General features: G+C 46.8%; 1 pseudogene; it reads right to left on the reverse strand.

Moving 5' to 3' along the window:
- Positions 1 to 840: 840 nt before the first annotated feature.
- Positions 841 to 13,640, reverse strand: part of LOC144133668 (uncharacterized) — a 66,938-nt pseudogene continuing 54,138 nt past the window's right edge.

The following is a 13,640-nucleotide window of genomic DNA, read 5'->3' on the forward strand; positions in this document are numbered from 1 at the left end:
CAGAGAGTTTTGTCACGGCGTCCACGAGACACTTACTGTGCATGTTGACCAGCAGAGTGTAGTGATGCAGGAAATCAGCTCCGAGGATTGGGTTTACGTACGTCCACGACGGGGAAAACCCATCAGAGCACATGTCGGAGGCCCAAATTGAGTGTGAAAGCATGTTCACCGTACGTTGCGATGAGGGTGGGGTTTGCAGCTTTTAGCGACGGGCCAGTGCGGCGAGAAGGTGAGGATGTAATGCTGCTGGGGAGGACGCTCACCACTGCTTCGGTGTTGACGAGAAAACGGCGGCCCGAGTTGTGGTCGCGAATGAAGAATAAGCGGCTGTTCTCCGGGGTTACACCGCTTTCCGCTTCTAGTGGTGTCGTGGGAAGTTTTCCTGGAAGCGACAAGGAGGGGTACTGTGATGTAAAGTGCGGTGATACCAGTACTCGGTGGTTTGAAAAGGTGGGGTAGCACTACGTCGGTAAGGTGAAGTATGGCGACGGGAAGGCGAGAGAGAGCAGGAAGTCGAGAGTGCGGCGATTTGGTTGGAGAGACGTGTGGTCTGGGCGTGGAACTCGTCATGGAGGCTCTGAAGGTCCACGCGGGAGGGAAGAGATGATGGCGGGGTGGGAGGCTGAGGTATTTCGACGAGAGAAAGTGCGGTGTAGGAAACGTCCATAACAAAGCCGTGAGCTAAGCGAGGCTCTCTAAAGACAATCCCTGGGCGGGCACAAGCACTAGCTGGACCGATGAAGGCAAGCGCTGAAGGAAAAACTCACGCACGAAGGCTTGGTTGAAGTTTGCAGCCTTGTCTTCCAGGAGCTGCTGGAGCCGCTGCAGCAATTGTCTTGGTTAGCGGTCCCCCAGTGCTTCGGAGGAGATGAGCTGCTGCAGGAGGCGATGTTCCGAGACGGCTGTTTGCTTGATAAGGTCCGCAGCCAACGTGTCAAGCTGGGCCGAGGCGGGCGTAGTTATGAGAAGGTCGCAGACTTCGGCGGCAATCTCAGGCGGTAGGGACGCAGCGAAGTGATGAAACTCCTGCGCCTGGGTGGTGATGCGGCCAATAATGAACTGCCTGTTGACGTGAGTGAGCCAGAGTTGAGGATCGGCAATGGGGAAGGCGGAGGGACAGTGTAGAGACTGCGCTGGAGAGTCCGCCACCGGGTATGACGAAGTCGTCGTCGGCGTTGGCCACGGTGGAAGCGGGTGTTCAAGCTGACGTCCGGGTGACCAGTATGTCGCACCAGGCAGTATAAGGCCGGACCGATAAAGGAAAAGATTGATTTACTGGCTGAAGTGCTAGAACGTATGATGGCGTGCAGCGGAACGGCGCGTGACGCCGGCACGATGAGGGAGTTCAATTCGGCTGCACTTCGGCGTCATTATCTTCGGCGGCTGGTGCTGCTCCTCTTGCGTAAGGCCGCTGCTGCTGCTACAAACTCACCTCACGAATAAGCATCATTCGGCCACAGAATTGTACGGACACTAAAGAAGAGCTGGAGGAAAGACTGGAGAGCCAGAAAATGACACCCTGTTTTCTATCGCCTCAAACCTTGAACTTGGAGCCTGAAGCCGCGAAAAACGTCTTTTCTGACAGCCTGATTAGCAAGCTGCCCAATGCCTTCGTCAACAGCAAAGATGGCGTCAAGCTTACTTTTGGTCATGACTGACAGCCTGGAAGACTGTTTCCAATACGCACGGCGGTCATGTTTCGCCTGCTTTATGCTCGTATTAAATGAATGCATGCGCGCACACTACCGACGCGAGTTCATCGAGTCATGCGACATTCTAAGAATGCATTTCAAGACACCTTATGTCAGAAAATATTAGGCAGGTGCACGACTGCACAGCATTCTCTTGCGCCAATTGCTTGAGACTGGAGTGCTCTCACGTTATACGGATTGGAAAATGCGCAGACTGGATTGCGCAGTAAATGAAAGCTGTGCTGAAGAGGTCGCCAAAGGTTATTTTAGAAACTTTCGTGACCTCTCAGCATTCTTTGCTTGCTTCATCAGTTTGTTATTCCTCTCATTTTTCGTGCTATGCCCAAAAATGATACTTGGCAAATGCAAAATCAGTTATCTCTTAGCCTAAGGCTTCTGATTGTAGCAACTTTGACCTGTCGGTGGTTCCCAGTGTCTATTGAATCCATTTTCACCCCCTAGCACAATAGCCATGTGGGCTCACATTTCCTTAACCTGAGTGACTTTTTCTTGACGCACATGTAGTGTTCTCGTGGATGGTGGTTTTGGAGCAGCACTTCTCGATATCGCACACACGAAAACTTGTATATGCACGCACCACAGAAAAGAGGCAAGGGCAGAGAGCACGCGAGACTTTAGATCTTGCCTGGTACAAGTGTTTACTGCGCTCTTGGGTAAATACAATAACTTTGGTCGCAAAATATATGTACGTCCATTTATCACTTTAATACTGGATTCCACTTGGAAGAGGGTAGGGAGAGTTTAAACACGCTGTGGAGCCCGAAACCTAACCCCGAGCCACCGCTACGAGTTGTGTGCGCAATGCTATGAGAGAGCCGCTACTCGCGTTCATCGGCTTTAGCGAAAAGATGGCGTTTTCAACAGCCGCAACATGCTTTAATTCTTTCAATGTCATATGACCTTCATTGTATATTCGACACTTTCCTTTATGGCATGTAGGATCTGCGACGCTCTGTTGAAATCTAATCGTTTAGAACCGCCGTATCCGTACTTGATGGTAATAACATCCTTGCACAGATTGGGATAGCTGCCACCACTTTGCATTATGTATACACTTTTGTCAGCTTGCATTTGCATACGGCTGATTGAGTGACAAGTTGGGCTCTAAGTCGGTGAAGAAAGCGACAAGTATGTAGACTTCAAATTTCTAAAATAATATTTGTTGAAAGTTTTGGACAGAGGGGAAGCACGCTGTCTCCAATAAGGTTAGCTGTACTCGCCGACTACATTCATGGCATGTTTACGGAGCACAAGATAAGTACTGAGCTTGCCAAACTCTATAACTGTCCAATTAACTGGAGTGTTCCTATAATTCCTACAGCTAATCATAAACAAGAAAAACGAGCTGTACACTAATTCTAGCAGTTTATCTCATAGTCTGTTGAAAACCGTTAAAACAGACATACAATCGTCACAAATAATAAACGTTAATTCATGTGTCACTTCTTGAACTTTTCCAATGTGGCATCGCTCAAATCTTTTTACTGGCGAGCGCATTTTCTCTCAACTGAGTGCTCCGGAGAACTGCATTATCATATTCATGAAATAACTGCTACCGGCCTGCATACTTCAAATGCAGATTTATCTTTCCCTACCTTGCCAAAGCCTCTGTTGATCCCCATCACTATCTGTGAAAAAAATAAATAAATGAGTTACTCTCGTTCAACTAATGCCTCATGGGTCTTCACCGTGCGTGCCAGAGAATGCAATGAAACTGATTTTCGCTGCAGACTATGCATGACATTATTTTTTTTCCTGGTAATTGCCATGGGTGCAAGGGAAGCATTTTCTAGAGCTTCTGCAGGGCATTGCAGCTGTTAAGCGTTTTTTTTAATGTGCTCTTCCTAAGCACCTAAGAGAGAGTACTGAAGAGAAGTGCAGGGAAAAAAGTGCGTTCTCGAACCCCTGAACTGATTCCTCTGTGCTTGTATTTTTCAAGTGTTTAGTTTTCCTTACACACACCCCACCGCATATCCTCTACAGATTAGTAGCATTATGGCGCGCATAAAAAAAAATAAGTGTGTGTCTACATGCCACTTTTGTCTACTGCCCCACGTGGTTGCGATGCACTGCAATGAAAAGAAAAAACTTTTGGTCCTGTCGAGCATGTGTTGCATAATTATTCCCATCGCTATGGCCTGTCAAAACTTTCATTATCATTAAACTCCGACTATTTTTTGCGACCATTCTTCGCATCTTCGGAATATTGATCAAATTCAGAATTGGGTGTTGACCAGGAGTCTCGCCTTTTTATTGTGCACCGTGTAGCAAACGTTCCTTCGGTAACGCAAAATTTCGAAAAATGTAAACGAAGCAGCTGTTAGGATAGTAAGCTGCTACTAAGTGCATGACCTGGAAGAGTACATAACTGATTCCGGAAATTATGCCGAAAACAAGGCATCATGGCTACCGGAAATAGAAGGCAATTGAGCACAGTTCTTAAAAAAAGATCTTTAAAAACTGCGCAGTGCTTTGAACGCGGCATAGTGCGCAATTTAGAGCACCTGCCACCTGTTAGTCGCTTTGCTGACGCAAGCATCCTTCCGATATTGAAGGTGAGGTGGTGCTGCTCTGGATCAAAGCCTGCTCTTTCCTCCAGAAAATTTGGCATACTCAGGGGGTAGACTGCCTCATTCGCGCCTAACTGGTACATTTCCACTCATTTTATGAAATGCAAAGATCACACTTTCCTAGAAAGTAGGTCTGTACTCCTCCTAACGCTTGGGAAATATTTCAGCCCGAACAAGCCCTTTCACAGTTTCTGACTTTCTTTTCTTAACGGAAAAATGGAGCAGTATTTTTCTTCCAAACGCTACTTATGTCATAATTTAATGCGCTAACAAATTCGGTGTTAAGATCTCTCAGCGGCACGTACCATGCAGCGAGGTCGGTTGTTGACGAACCGCAAATGATCGATTTCATTTCTGCGCCCATGAGAGAGATGGGACTTTATGCGTAGCGAACGCTTCGCCGCTTACAATATCCTGTGCCTGTACAACCACGCCAATTAAAGAATTCGCGACCTCAGCATGCCTGTGCTGTAAAGGGAATGCCCTTACGCTACGAAAAGCTGTAATTGAAACACCGACTCAGGATAACGTCGCCTGGTGTTTTTGCCACTGGTTGGTTCTGGGTTTACAGCTTGTTTTCTAAGAGAATACAAATATGGGCACCAGTTATTATCGGGCGCCAGGATCTTAAACGGCATTTGGACGTCACATAAACTAACATGGCTTATTACATTGAATAAATTCGCATGCATATTGTCACAGTGTTCATGGCAAGACGGACCCGACAGCTTGGCAGCACGTCTTTCAGGATGATGATGATGATGATAATGATTTCCACAGCGTGCATGGCACATACCCACGGCGGCAGATTGGCCAGGCTGCATTGGTAATGCAAACGTACACATGGGTAAGGAGTGAAGTTATTCGATACTTTCGTGATGACGACTCATATTTGGAATAAATAAAGGTGATAAAAAACAGAAATGAAAACGCTCTGAATTCTTATTCTAGCATAAAAATCTTCCTGATGCAAATATATATCCGTGAGTAAAATCGCACACTGGTTTCAAGGCATATTCCTTGGCGCTTGTCCCACAGGAGAGTAGGATCGGAATATTCTTTCTTTTCTTTTCTTTTTTTTTATTTGTTGCTTAGACGTTTGCCTAAGAAGGGGCTGAGGCTAAAGGCACAATGTTGCCTGACAGGGCCTCAGCCCCCCACTACATGACAAACAAACATACAAATTACAAATTATAACAGTCCGGCGGGCCGGTAAAAAAAAGTAGGCCAGATGTAAGCGTTATACAGAGGAAAATACATACGGAAAAAAAGACAGAAGCGCGTGACAAAGAATTTGCATAATAAATGTACGATGAGTATATAAATAAGAAACAAGGACCAAGACATACATGAAACACTACATCAAATAACAAAGTTCTACTTAAGGCTTGTTCTAGCCTACTGAAAAACAAGACATTATGTACATATAAACACAAAAAAAGAGTACAGAGAGGCGAACACAGAATCAGTAAAAAAAAAAGAAAAAATAGACCACAACTTGCTCGCATAAGAAATTTTAGCGATTGCTATAGGTGACATCGCTGCAGAGAAGAGCTCCCTTACATTCGTTTTTGAAAGTGGAGAAGGGTTTACTGTAATTAATATTTATATCTCTTCTATTGAGAATTCTGATAACTTGAAAAGAAAGTGCTTGACGACCATAATTTGTCCTTATCCTCGGCATCTCTATTTTCGGGTCTCTGATAGCGTACAAGTTTATTCTGTCTGTGGATTCTGTCTGTAGAGGTAGTCCCAATCAAGAGAGGGGGATCTCTAAGTATTTTCTACGAAGAGAAGCGAACCGCCGGCAAAAGGCGAAAAAGTGATCTATTGACTCAATTTCACCGCAAGAGTCACCGAGGTTGGTCAAAGATAACCCTGATTGACATAAATATAGATTTAGTCACGGTATTCTGCAGCGCAGGACGGCCATGAACACCTCACACTTCCTTGAACTGCACATCCGCACACTCCAAAGAAATGCCATTGTACACAGCAAGGAGAGGCTCATGGCTTAATTAGTGGAGGCGCTGGAACCGTTGAAAGCATGTTGCAGTCAAGAAGACAGTATGAGGGGCAAAAGCGGATAATACATCCCCCAAAGGCAGACTTAGCTAAATAATCAACCCTCTCGTTAGAAGCAATGCCACAGTGCCCAGAAACCCAGTAAAAACGTACTTCTGTAATATATGGTAGAACAAAAATATAGAAGAGAACGACTCATAGGAGTATGCCTCGATTTTTTGAGCGCTCGCAATATAGAAAAGCTGTCTGAAAGTACAATAACCTGAGAGATCCTGCAGGTAATCTTTATTAAGGCCAGCTCAATTGCCAGAAACTTGGAGATAAAAGTAGTGGTATAGTCAGGGGCCCGAAATGAATAACTCCAATCAAAAGCCATTGAGTAAATGCCAATGGCTGCCTTTTCATTTTGCTTGGAGGCGTCTGTAAAAACGGTAGTATGGTTAGAAAAATTATCTAGATACTTAATAATCCCATTTAATACCGTGCAAGTTAGATTTTTAGCATTCTCTGGGAGGGTGTCATCTAATGAGACTACAGTATTAGCGCGGCTGTGGATAACTGGTTTTGCCGAATTTATTGATACAGAAATTTTTGACAGAAGGGAGTTAGTGAATACAACCTGAGGAAGCTTATACCTGGGACAAAAAGTGCAAAAAAAATAGAGATGGGTTTGTTATAAATATGGAGTTAGCCAATCCAAGAACAGTCACCAAAGACCCTTAAAACGTCCACACAATAATAATCTGAAACCCTAAATTTAGATTAGGTGTCCGCGCCTCCAAGTACAGCACTGCATTAGCCACTGATTTAAGCCGACCTAAGCAAAGGCGCAGAGCTCGTCGCTCCGTAAGAAACAGGGGTTTAAGCTTGTACCATGGGAAACAAGAAAAAAGAAAAGAGCCACCTTCAAGTATAGCTCAAGATAGGCCTTGCAAAGAAATAGCTAAGTGTCCCAACACATACCAAAAATTTTGTTCCTGATCCAAACCAACCGGCTAAAGGGACGCTTACCTTATAGCACAATGCTTCTAATATGAGGACGCCAGTCTAACTGTGGGTCATATATTATACCCAAGTATTTAATGTATTGAACTTGCGGGATTAGGATAGAGTGATACGACAAAGAAATGTGAAGAGGGGATGACTATGGGAAAACAAGGGCGGCACACTTGTTGACATTTAAAGCTTACATGGGGCTGTCGAGCCAAACTTCCAGAGCATTTAAATACTTTTCCAACAACAGATACTGGATATGGATATTTTCGACAGAAGCGGAAAAAGCAATATCATCCGCATACACATAAAATTTGAAGACCGGGTAAATAAGAATATCACGCATTAGTATAATAAACAACAAAAGCAAAGAACAGACCCTTGTGGGACACCTCTAGACTGAGTGTATGTGTTAAAATTTAACGTACACTCAGTGCAAAGGAATGGTTTTTTCCTTAAGAAGTCCGTTATCCACGCGAAAAATTACCAAGGAGGTTGTACACCAGCCTGCTTTTGAAGCAGAATGCTGTGTCCAACCCTGCCATACGCCTAATCAATATCCAAAGCAACCAGAGCAGATAACTCCTTTTGCGTCATAGCAACCCTCTCTCCAGGTATATGTGCGCGTTCTAAATTGAAAATCAACTGCGGAAGCCAATCTGAGCCTCACTGAAGTCTTGAACGCACAGAACATGATTCGTGAGAATGCTCAAGACTACCCGTTCTACAATCTTAACCAAATTTGATGTGAGAGCAATCGGCCGAATACGAATATTGTCGAGATCAAAACGCTTTTTCTGGTCTATTAGTAAGAAAATTATTTTCACTGTTTCCCAATTTTGTGTAATCCAGGCTTTTTGCTAAGACGAACTGAAAATCTGCAAGAGGTCGGGGGCAAAGCCTTCCATTAGTGCCTTCAGCATGCCAACTGTTACTCCGCCAACCCCAGGGGCAGCAAACTACAAACAGTTTTCTACAGGCGCTAAGTGAGGTACAGACACCTCAGTGAAGTCTGCACACAAAGAAAATGGCACCGAAGAAAAGGCAATGCGAGCATGAAAACGCGCAGCAAGGTCTTGAGCTAGGGACTTCAATTGGTCTTTTTCTTCCCGAGGAGGCAGCACTGAGGAACTTAACGATATGAGAAGAAAAAGCCCGTTAGAACGTTTCATGTATTAATAGAGTGATTTCCGGTTGACTGCGCTAGACAAAGAGGTGTTCAGATTTCTATTGTATTGATCCTTATCCTTAAAAATGTTCTTTTAAAAGATGCTGTAAAGAATTTGTAATTTATCTAGTTCTTAGGGCACTGGTTATGCTCCAGGCTTTTCCATGCTGCTCTCCTCTGAAGATAAGCATTTTCGCAGGCTTTATTCCACCAGCTCGAAGGAGTCTTATATTTAACGGTTGACTGAACCATAAATACTTATCGCCGAGTTGCGTCTAACACGCAAGTTAGAACTTGAGGACCCCGGTCAGATTTATCTGAGAGAACAACGGACGAGAAGGCTTCACCTAGAAGTCTATTGAACATTGTATTATTTACCCATTTCAGTGCGTAACCAGTCGCCCTAATCATGATGCATGCAATGGTGAAAGTTATTGGGTAGTGGTCACTTGACGTACCGTGCTCAATTGTTGACCACAAAAATACCCCAATACTATTGACAGCTAAGGTTAAATCAATAGCTTAATGAGGACTGGCCGTAATTTAGGTTATGTCGCGACTACTGTAACAGCACACAGCACATGCTGACATCCAAGACCAAAGTATTTGCCCGCTGTAGTCTGTCCTGAAACCCCATATAACATGATGCTAATTAAGTCCCCAGCCAGAACTACATTTTTGATGTTGCGCACTAAAGCATCCAGCCCATCCGTCCGGCGGACACCGGTAAGTGAGTAGATATTCGCTGCTGTAAGAGGGGCTCAGTGCTGCGCAAGGATGTCAACTGGAAGAATCTCACAATCAGGTTGCGTTAATTTATGACACACTTTAGCACAATGAAGCAGTTTCGTTGAATTCCATGTTACAAAGCCCCCACCCCCATTGCTGAGGCGATCAGCTCTAAAAACAGAGTAGCTTTTAATTGCAAAAGGGGCCATTTGGAGACAGCCACAATTCTTGTAGTAAAATAATCTCTGGAGAAAATTCAAGAATAAGCTCCGGAAATTGTGGAAAGAAGATGTGATGGTGCGACAATTCCAATAGAGATCAGAAATACCCGCAATGATAACTGCTTTAAAAATGAGCCAGCAACAGCCCCTTTCAATACGTCTGATTCCTTTGCAGTTCCTGGCGAACCTTTCTTGTTATTCACATGCGTATGGTCACATTTAGAAGGAAAAGAATGAGCACCACGCTTCTAAGATGAAGATGTCATTTCAATACCTGACTCACTAGCATCAGAGAGACCGACTGGGTCAGAGGCATTTGCACCCACAGGCGTGGAGGCAGAAGAGGTTTTTGGTTGAATATTGTCAATAGTTACATAAATGGGAGAACAGGTAGACGAGGTCAGGCTACCTAACGCCGATGAAGCAGCCTGTACAGAATTTACTTGTGATAATGCATCACTGAACGTACTGATCATGTGGTCAAGTGCACCAGCAACAGCCTTCTACACCGCACCGACGACCGACTTTGTTAAGCTTGCCTCCACATCGGCAGCAGTCGTGCGGACAGTATTTGCGTACGAGCTCTGTCGTCTGTCAAGAAGGGCATAAGCATCCGCGCATGAGCACCGTTCGCGCTGAATAATGTCCAAGGCAGACTGTTGATCGGCACGCTTCGGGCAGGTGGAATCGTCAGCTGTGTGATCAGAGTGGCAAACGCAACAGCTAAACGACTCAGAAGTGCAGAATTCTGAAGCATAATATTCTCCGCAAAAGCGGCAGCGCCTTGCCGACTTGAAATATTTGCCACTGTGACCAAAGCGCCAGCAGTTCTTACACTGTAATGGTCGCTCTGCAGTGGGTCAACATGGTATACAATGGGCCAGACTTTGATTTCACATGGGCAAGGGGACCCCGAAAAGTTTGCTATAAGAAATTCAGCTGGAATACGAGAGCATGCACCCTCTCTTTTGCAGCTGTAAACTGAGAGGACGCCAACACCGGCATCATAGAAATCTTCAAGAATTTATTCCGGCTTAGCGGAGGGATCCACAACGCGGATTATTCCATTTATGCAAGCAAGTTTCTCAGGAACAAACGCTTCCACCGGGAGTGAGGCGAAAGAAACGCACTGCAGCAAGTCTACAATACAATCCAAATCAGGTGATTGGCATGAAATTCCTCTTTTGAAAAATGTTCGAACCTCAGAAATTTCAAGATATCGGCTGGTCGTCGCCTTCAGCTGTTCCTGGATTATACCCGAGTTTTTTATCTTAATTAAACCATCTCCTGCAGGGACAAGCGTAACAGTGATAAGCTTCCAGGAGGGGGAACGGCCAACTTCTACGTCCTTTAATCCGAGCCCAGCCATATTCAACGTCTTTTTTGCCTGGGCGCCACCTGGCATTCTACCCTCTTAAAAAAGAACGTGGGATAAATAACGCGCCCACACGAGCACACATAAGCACGCAAGAATAGTTCGAATAATCTGGGGGGTCATTGCGCTAAATATTTCTTCATGCGTAAAACATAGACGATCTCTGGATGGAGTAGTCGATGTCTTCTCTCCTCTGAAAGTGCCCAGTCCGGGAGTATCTCCTAATTAACTTCGCTGACGCACAGCAAAATGAGTATTTCGGACAAGCCTCGCCATCGAACAGGTATCTGCACCCAAATCTGGTCGCCGGGATTGTAGGAGACTTGTCTGGGCTGGAGGTTGTATCGGCGCGAGTCTTTATCTTGTTGCTGTGTGATGTGGATGCGTGCTAGGTGGCGAACCTGCTCGGCTTCGTGGGCAAACTGCTCAGCGTCAGCAGAAAGCTGGTCATCGGCTGCGCAAGGGAGCATTGCGTCGAGCATCGTTTGAACCTACCGGCCATAGAGGAGGCGGATGGTGTGAAATGTACCGTCTCTTGAACTGCTGTGTTATAGGCGATTTTCTCGTAGAATAGGATGATGTCCCATGTCCTGTGTTGTACATCGACGTACATCGCTACCTTGTACGCGATAGTCTTATAAAGCCTGTCCGTCAGCCCGCTTGCCTGCGGGTGGTAAGCAGTAGTTTTACGGTGGGTCGTACTGATGAGTTGAACAATTTCGGCCATCATTTTGGAAGTAAAGGCGGTCTCTCTGTCGGCAATGATGTAGGTCGGGACGCCGAGCCGGAGTACGATCTAGTTCGTTAAGAAATTCACAACCTTGGGCGCTGTACCACCAGGTAAATCTTCGGCCTCGGCGTATCGAGTAAGGCAGTAAGTGGCAATGATGTTACACCGGTTGCCAACTGAGGGCAAAAGGAAAGGGCTGAGAAGGTCCATGCCAGCTTGATCGAACGGGGCACGCGCTGGTGAAATAGGCTGCAGAAGCCCCGAACCCTGGAGGCCGCAGCCTTACGGCGCTGACATTGCCGACCGCTCTGTACAGAGCGTTTAACAACAGTGGCAAGTATGGGCCATCATATCAGCTAGCGTATTCGGGAAAGCGTGCGAGAGTATCCCAAATTGCCAGGAGTTGGTTCGTCGATGCACGTGTAAAGGATTTCCTCTCGAAGAATTGTGGGCACGACGAGGAGGTACGCTCGCGAAGAGGGGACCAGGATTCTTTTCATAGAGCACGCCTCGTTGCAGGGAAAACGACAGGTGTCGAGAAAAACATTTAGAAATGGTGGCTAGTTGACCTTCCAAATAATCGTTGCGGGGTCATAAGACTGGATCGGCGCGCTGCTGGGTTGACAAATCAGAAGAATTGATAGCCCCAAGGAACCTGATGTTGTCTTCCGTGTCGGGGGTTGTGAGTTCGACGGGCGCACAAGAGCGTGTCGGTGTCTTCAAGCTTATGTCCGAACTTATAGATCACGGTGAGGTCAAACTCCTGCATGCGAAGGTTCCATCCCGCCAGACGTCCAGATGGGCACGCCGGTTGGTCAACCAACACAAGGAGTCGTGGTTAGCGACCACTTTGAAAGGGCGACCATGAAGTTAGCGGCGAAATTTCTCATCAGGACCGATAATGGCGAGGTATTCTTTTTCTAACGTGGTATAGTTAATCTCTTCGCGCGACAGAATGCGGCTTGCATAAGCGATGACTCGTTCAACGCCAAGGTGGCGTTGCACGAGAACCGCGCCAAGAGGAAGACGAAGACCTAGTGGGTGGCTACGTGTCTGCTTGTAGGTCTGTGTTTTCGCTTTTCGCTGTCTTCTCGCGTGTGGCGTGGGTCGGACAGTGCCCTCCGTGAGACCGAATGCTGACGACGCCCCTACGGAGAAATTCCCGGAAAGGTGGGCGCATTCTCAAGTGAGAAAACCCAACCGGAACCCTCAGGGGCAAGCTAGGCTTAGCTCGGCGCTGCCGAGCGATGCCGCGCTACGCGTCTGCATGGATTCTGCGTTGTCGACGACGGCTACGCGGATGCCCGCTGTGTTGCCACCCGACGCAGCCTCTACGTCCACGCAATCGTCAGCGCCTCTGGGCCTCCAACCTGCACCGTCTTCCGATGCAACGACTTTGGCCTGTGACATGGACTGCTCCACCGCCTCCGTGCCCGTGGCACTCCCTCAAGAAACTGTGCCCGTCATGCCAGTTCAGTATTCCCACCAAGGGCCATCACCAGCGTCTGAGCCTCCTCCACAGATTCCTCCCGTGAGTTAAGGCTCTCTTCCGCCTGCTGCGAACTCGTTCAGCGTTACCATCAAGCCTACATTGCGCTTTGATATGACTGCCATCCCTGCCCGGAATGTTCAAGCCACAATTGACCACGCTCTTGGCTCTTCGAACTACTGCGGGTTTGTCGTCCATCGCCCATCGAACACCATCACGGTAAACTTGTCATCCTTGATGGACGCCCAGAAACTTTGCGCAGTTACGCGGATCCCCCTGGATGACAGCAAGCATGTCCCGGTGCAAATATATTTTGCATCTGGTCGTGACACACTCCGCTGCATGGTTTATCATGTCGACAGCACGAGCCCTCCCGAGGAGGTGCGCGCAAATATTCGCTGCTCGACTCACGTTGTACTGCAAGCACGGCCTATGGGTCGCCGGGGCTCATCCCTGCTCATCCTGCAAAGCCCGCTGACTCTCCCGAAGTACCTAATTACTACGGTGCGATCGTCAAACCACAGCCCTTCCGGCCTCGTCGTATTTTTTGTTATCACTGCCACAAAGAAGGACACACGCAAAATACCTGCCCTAATCCAGCAGCTGTGGCCGACATGAATGAACCAAC

This window comes from Amblyomma americanum, chromosome 5, assembly GCF_052857255.1.
Source record: "Amblyomma americanum isolate KBUSLIRL-KWMA chromosome 5, ASM5285725v1, whole genome shotgun sequence".
NCBI lineage: Eukaryota > Metazoa > Arthropoda > Arachnida > Ixodida > Ixodidae > Amblyomma > Amblyomma americanum.